Genomic DNA, 6,351 nt, shown 5'->3' with positions numbered 1-6,351 from the left:
CAGGTGCAAGCTGCACCTGAGTTAATAGCCCAACCTGACGACCAGTTCTGAGTGGACGGACACCCCATCACAGCTGGAAGACACTGAACTGACCTAGTGTGACTGTTTGGATCTTCTTAAACTATATCAGAATTCTACTGGGAGGTCTCTGGATGCTCCAGCCTAGCAGTAGTAATTCAGCCTCTCCTAGATTTTTTTTTTTATTTCAATGTTAAATTTACTTTGCTTTATTTTGTTCCCACTAACTCAGTTTTCAGTCAGCCAATGGTGACTGGAAGGGTACTGGAGCCCCAGCAAGCTGGAGGGTTACGCTGTAGCAACAGAAAGGAAGGATGCAGTTTTTATACATTCCAGAAGAAGAAAAGGCCAGACTTGATTGAAACTTTATTGTGAAGGTAAAAGGAGAAGGGACAGTCCAATCAGTTTCATGTTGGTATATGTGCCTGTGTTTACATTGGTGAGGACATGTGCATGTGTGTGTATATTTGATTTGGGAGCTTTGTTTTCCTTTATTTTTCCTAAATCTTCATTCCCACTCAGGAAAAAGTTCCTAACTGTCACGGCGGTCAAACAGTGGAATAAATTGCCAAGGGAGGTTGTGGAATCTCCATCGCTGGAGATATATAAGAACAGGTTAGATAGATGTCTATCAGGGATGGTTTAGACAGTACTCGGTCCTGCCATTGGGGCTGGGGGCTGGCCTCGATGGCCTCTTGAGGTCCCTTCCAGTCCTAGTGTTCTATGATTCTATGATCTACACTGAGATGATTTATTGAGCTGTGTCCCAGCAACAGATTTTCTTCAGGAGATCCCTGAACCGTTGACATTCCCATCTTCAGATGGACCCATTCTCTCTCTGACGGGCTTTACCGATAAGCAGTGACTGTCAGGGACCAGACCAGCTAGGCCCAGCCGCTGGCCTGTTCCCCGACTTACTGTGGCTGGGTGACCAATGAGCCCATATTTCCCCAGTTTGATATGGAACACAATAAGGCTGCAAGAAAATCTCCAGGTAAATGCACATGGACAAGAGAAACCTATTCTGACAAACCCTCTTTGTAACACAGGGAAATGGCTAAGGAGCCTGTGCTCCTGACTGGCCTCCGGTTTGGCAGCCGTGCCTTGGCTGCCCCCACAGCAGACCAGCAGCTCCTCAATGATTTCCAGGCCTGCAGCTGTGTCTGCCGTTGTTCCAGTCCTTGTTGGAGCCTCTTCCCATCCCTGGGCCCCTCTGTCCTCAGACTTCTGGCTTCAGCCCCCAGCCCTGCCTCATGACTCTGGTTGACCCTCCCGCTCTGGAATTCATCTTCTGCCTCCCTGGATCTGAGCCCTGGCTCCTGCTCCAGCTTATGGGCCTGTTTCTTTTCTTGTGTTCCGCAGGAACAGGAAAAACACAACTAGAGACAACTAGACTTTAAGGCTGGGGGAACCCATTGTGATCATCTCTTCAGACGTCCTGCCAACCAGAGGACCTCTCTAACCCCCTCCTGAAATGTACCCTGACCGCTGGATTCAGTTACTGAAGTCCTTGCAGAATGGTGAAAGATTTCAAGTCACAGCGAATCCACCATTTAGACTAGGATAAACCTGCAAGACACACCTCCCCGATATGGAAGAGGAAATCAAACCCTGCCCACAGGTTTCGAATAAGATTGTCTGGGGTGGGTGGGAATTCCTTCCTGACCCCAGATCTGGCAATCAGTTAGTTCCTGAGCACGTGGGGAAGACCCATTGGGCAGACACCTGCGAAGAATTCCCTGCAGTATCTCAGAGCCCTCTCCATCTAGATTCCTGTCTTCAGCTGCTTGGGAATTTTGTGACTGGCAGTTGCCAGTTGGTCTCATGCCATCGTAGGCATCCACTCCATAACCATATCCAAGCTCAGTCTTGGAGCCATTTAGGGGGTTTTGCTGGGGAAGACTCTTCCGGAACCTCATTCCTCTAATTGCTAGAAAACTTTGCCTAATTTCAAGCATAATCTTGCTGATAGGAGATTGATTGATTGTCATTTGTTATTGTGTCCATATTGTGAATTAACTTAAATAACTCATGCCTGTCCCTGGTTGAGTGTCTTTCTACAGCGCAATCACATCACCCTCAACTTTCCTTTGGTTAGGCTAATCAAGCCAAGCTCTTTGTATCTCCTTTCATAAGGTAGGTCTTCCAGTTCTCAGCTTGTCCATGTAACCCTTTTCTGCACCTGTCCCATTTTGAATTCATCTTTGTTAAACATGGGCAACCAGGATTGTTCACATATTGCAGATGAGATCTCACCAAGGCCTTGTACCCAGATGCTAACACTGCCCTTTCTCCGCTGCAAATAAATATCTCTCTTTCTGCATCCTGGGACTGCATCCAGAACAGTGAGAAATGTGGGACTTGCTGTCTCATCTAGGTCTCCACGCCTGGCTGGTGTGCGACGGCATACCTTTACAATGCTGGTGTCGGCTTCTGTGGGAGCCTAGCATGAGCATAGATACGTCACTTTTTCCCTGCTCTCACTCTTCAGGGTGTGACTTTCAAAAGCTCCCAGCCTTCATTTCACCTTGTTCCCATTGAAGTTAATGGGAGAGTTACCCCGAATGCAGAGTAGAGCCAATGCTGAGTACTGTAGAAACTTGCACCCAGAGTGTGTTCCTGTTATACACTGCAGGAAGGTGCAGTGCCCATGTGCCCATCTGGGAGGTTCACTTCCATCCATTTTTCATTTGAAGTCTGCTTTCGGAGACGCACTCACATGTTTCCATGCATTTCTGAGAACTTGCACTTTCCACAATGCCATCCATAGCCTCGGAAACAGCTCGGACATTAAAATCAAAGAGGGGGATAAAGGAGGAGCTGTCATCATGAACAGGTCTGACTACCAGAAGGAGGCTGCCAGACAACTCTCCAACACCAAACTCTACAGGCTACTTTCTTCAGATCCCACCAAGGAATACACTAAGAAACTGCACCATCTGCTCAGGACACTCCCTACACAAGCACAGGAACAGATCTACACAAACACACCATTAGAGCCCCGTCCAGGGCTACTCCATCATAGAATCATAGAACAATAGAGCTGGAAGAGACCTAAAAAAGCCATCGAGTCCAGCCCTCTGCTCTAAGCAGGACCAAACCCATCAGATCAGCCCCGCCAGGGCTTTGTCGAGGCGAGACTTAAACACCTCCAGGGATGGAGACTCCACCACTTCCCTGGGTAGACCATTCCAATGCTTCGCCACCCTCCGAGTGAAAAAGATTTTCCTAATGTTCAACCTGGACCTTTCCAACCGCAACTTGAGACCATTGTTCCGTGTTCTGCCATTTGTGACCACTGTGAACAGCCTCTCTCCAGCCTCTTTGCAGCCTCCCTTCAGTAAGTTGAAGGCTGTTATCAAGTCCCCCCTCAGTCTTCTCTTCTGCAGACTAAACAGTCCCAGTTCCCTCAACCTTTCTTCATAAGTCATACACTCCCGCCCCCCTAATTATTTTGGTCACCCTCCGCTGGACCCTCTCCAGTGTATCCACATCCTTCCTGTAAATGGGGGCCCAGAACTGGACACAGTACTCCAGATGCGGCCTCACCAAAGCCGTATAAAGAGGAATAATCACTTCTCTGGATCTACTGGCAACGCTACTCTTGATGCGACCTAATATGCCGTTAGCTTTCTTGGCTACAACGGCACACTGTTGACTCATGTCCAGCTTCTCGTCCACTACAACTCCTAGGTCCTTTCCTAGTCCTATCTACTACCCAAGATCCACAAACCTGGAAATCCTGGACGACCCATCATCTTGGGCATTGGCACTCTCACTGCAGGACTGTCTGGTTATGTGGACTCTCTCCTCAGACCCTCTGCCATCAGCACTCCCAGCTATCTCCGGGACACCACTGATTTCCTGAGAAAACTGCAAAACATTGGTAATCTTCCAGAAAACACCATGCTAGCCACCATGGATGTAGAGGCTCTCTACACCAACATCCCACACATAGATGGAATAAACGCTGTCCGGAACAGTATCCCCAATGATGCCACAGCACAACTGGTGGCAGAGCTCCATAAATTTATCTTCACACACAACTATTTCAGATTTGGTGACAATATATACCTCCAAATCAGTGGCACAGCTATGGGCACCCTCATGGCCCCTCAGTATGCCCACATTTTTATGGCTGACCTGGAAGAGCACTTCCTCAGCTCTCGTCCACTTACACCCCATCTCTACTTACGCTACATCGATGACATCTTCATCATCTGGACCCATGGGAAGGAGACTCTGGAGGAGTTCCACCAGGATTTTAACAACTTCCACACCACCATCAACCTCAGCCTGGACCAGTCTACACAGGAGATCCACTTCCTGGACACCACGGTGCAAATACACGATGTCCGCATAACCACCACCCTCTACCGTTAAACCCACTGACCATTACGCCTACCTTCATGCCTCCAGCTTCCATCCCAGACACACCACACGATCTGTTGTCTACAGCCAAGCACTAAGATACAACCGCATTTGCTCCAACCCCTCTGACAGAGACGAACACCTACAGGATCTTTACCAAGCATTCTTGAAACTGCAATACCCACCCAAGGAAGTAAGGAAACAGAACAACAGAGCCAGACGTGTACCCAGAAGACTCCTACTACAGGACAAGCCCAAGAAAGAAACCAACAGAACACCACTGGCCATCACCTACAGTCCTCAGCTAAAACGCCTCCAGCGCATCATCAGTGATTTACAACCCCTCCTGGACAATGATCCCCAACTTTCACAGGCCTTGGGAGGCAGGCCGGTCCTTGCCCACAGACAACCTGCCAGCCTGAAACAAATTCTCACCAGCAACTATACACCACACCACAGCAACTCTAACTCAGGAACCTACCCATGCAGCAAACCTCGGTGCCAGCTCTGCCCACATATCTATACCGGCAACACCATCACAGGACCTAACCAGGTCAGTCACACCATCACAGGTTCATTCAGCTGCATATCTACCAATGTAATATATGCCATCATGTGCCAGCAGTGCCCCTCTGTTATATACATTGGACAAACTGGACAGTCCCTACGGAAAAGAATGAATGCACACAAGTCGGCTATCAGAAACGGCAATGTACGAAAGCCTGTAGGAGAGCACTTCAATCCCTCAGGACACACAGTAACAGATTTAAAAGTAGCGGTGCTACAGCAAAAAAACTTTAAAACCAGATGCCAAAGAGACACTGCTGAGCTGCATTTCATCTGCAAATTTGACACCCTCAGCTCAGGATTAAACAAAGACTATGAATGGCTGGCTAAATACAACAGCAGTTTCTCCTCTCTTGGTGTTCACAGCTCCAGATCAACTGCTGGTAGCAGGCCTCACCCTCCCTGACTGTTAACCTCGTTATCTCCAGCCTTGCTTTGGCCTGCCTATTTATACCTGCCTCTGCGAATTTCCACTCCCTGCATCTGACGAAGTGGGTCTTTGCTCACGAAAGCTTATGCTCATACATTTCTGTTAGTCTATAAGGTGCGACAGGACCCCTCGTTGCTTTTTCTTTTTCTTGGCGATTGTATCTCCTGTTGACGTCTCTCCTCCTGTAAACACCACCCTCTGGTTTTTGCCATGAATGCTGATCTTTTTTCATCAAGTTTCCTGGTTTACGGATGTATGTTTCAATTCTAACTGAGTGACTCCAGCTGCAGGGAAAGGGGTTCTATCCCCAGAACAGGAAAAAACGAGATATTTCCTTTTCCATTCCTAGCGTCTCACACTGCGATTACGTGTGTTGGGGCTAGTGGGCAGTGCACTAGCTGGACATTGGTGTTTTTCACAAATGGAAATATCTTTGGCCTTGATGCACCACAGCTGTGCACGTTTGCAATTTGTGGTCCATTAGGAACATGTATTCTTCATATTAGCTGGAGAACTGAGCCCCAGAGAGTTTAAATCAACTGCCCAATGTTCCAATACTGGGAATAGCGTCATAGCAATGTAGGGCTGGGAGGCACCTTGAGAAATCCTCAATCCATCCACTTGCCCTGTGACAGGACCAAACAATCCCTAACAGGTATTTGTTCGAATTGTTCTGAAAACCTTCCAGTTATGGGCTTTGCATGACTTCCCTTGGAAGCCTATTGCAGCAGTAAAATGGTTAAAAAAGCACTATAGCAACAGCCTGGAACCAGCTCACTGCCCGAGTCATGGTTACTCTGCCCCAGTGTATATGTAGTCACTTGTACAAAATAGAGGAGTCACAGAAATGTAAAAAACAAGTCCAGGCAGCTGAAGGATCAGGCAGGAGATGGATCGAGGCTGTGTAAATAGAGGTAGTGCCTCACACTGGGCTTTGAGTGCCTATGCTATGCAAATCCAGCAAG

This window comes from Carettochelys insculpta, chromosome 10, assembly GCF_033958435.1.
Source record: "Carettochelys insculpta isolate YL-2023 chromosome 10, ASM3395843v1, whole genome shotgun sequence".
Classification (NCBI taxonomy): domain Eukaryota; kingdom Metazoa; phylum Chordata; order Testudines; family Carettochelyidae; genus Carettochelys; species Carettochelys insculpta.
Note: the sequence above shows the minus strand (reverse complement) of the source record.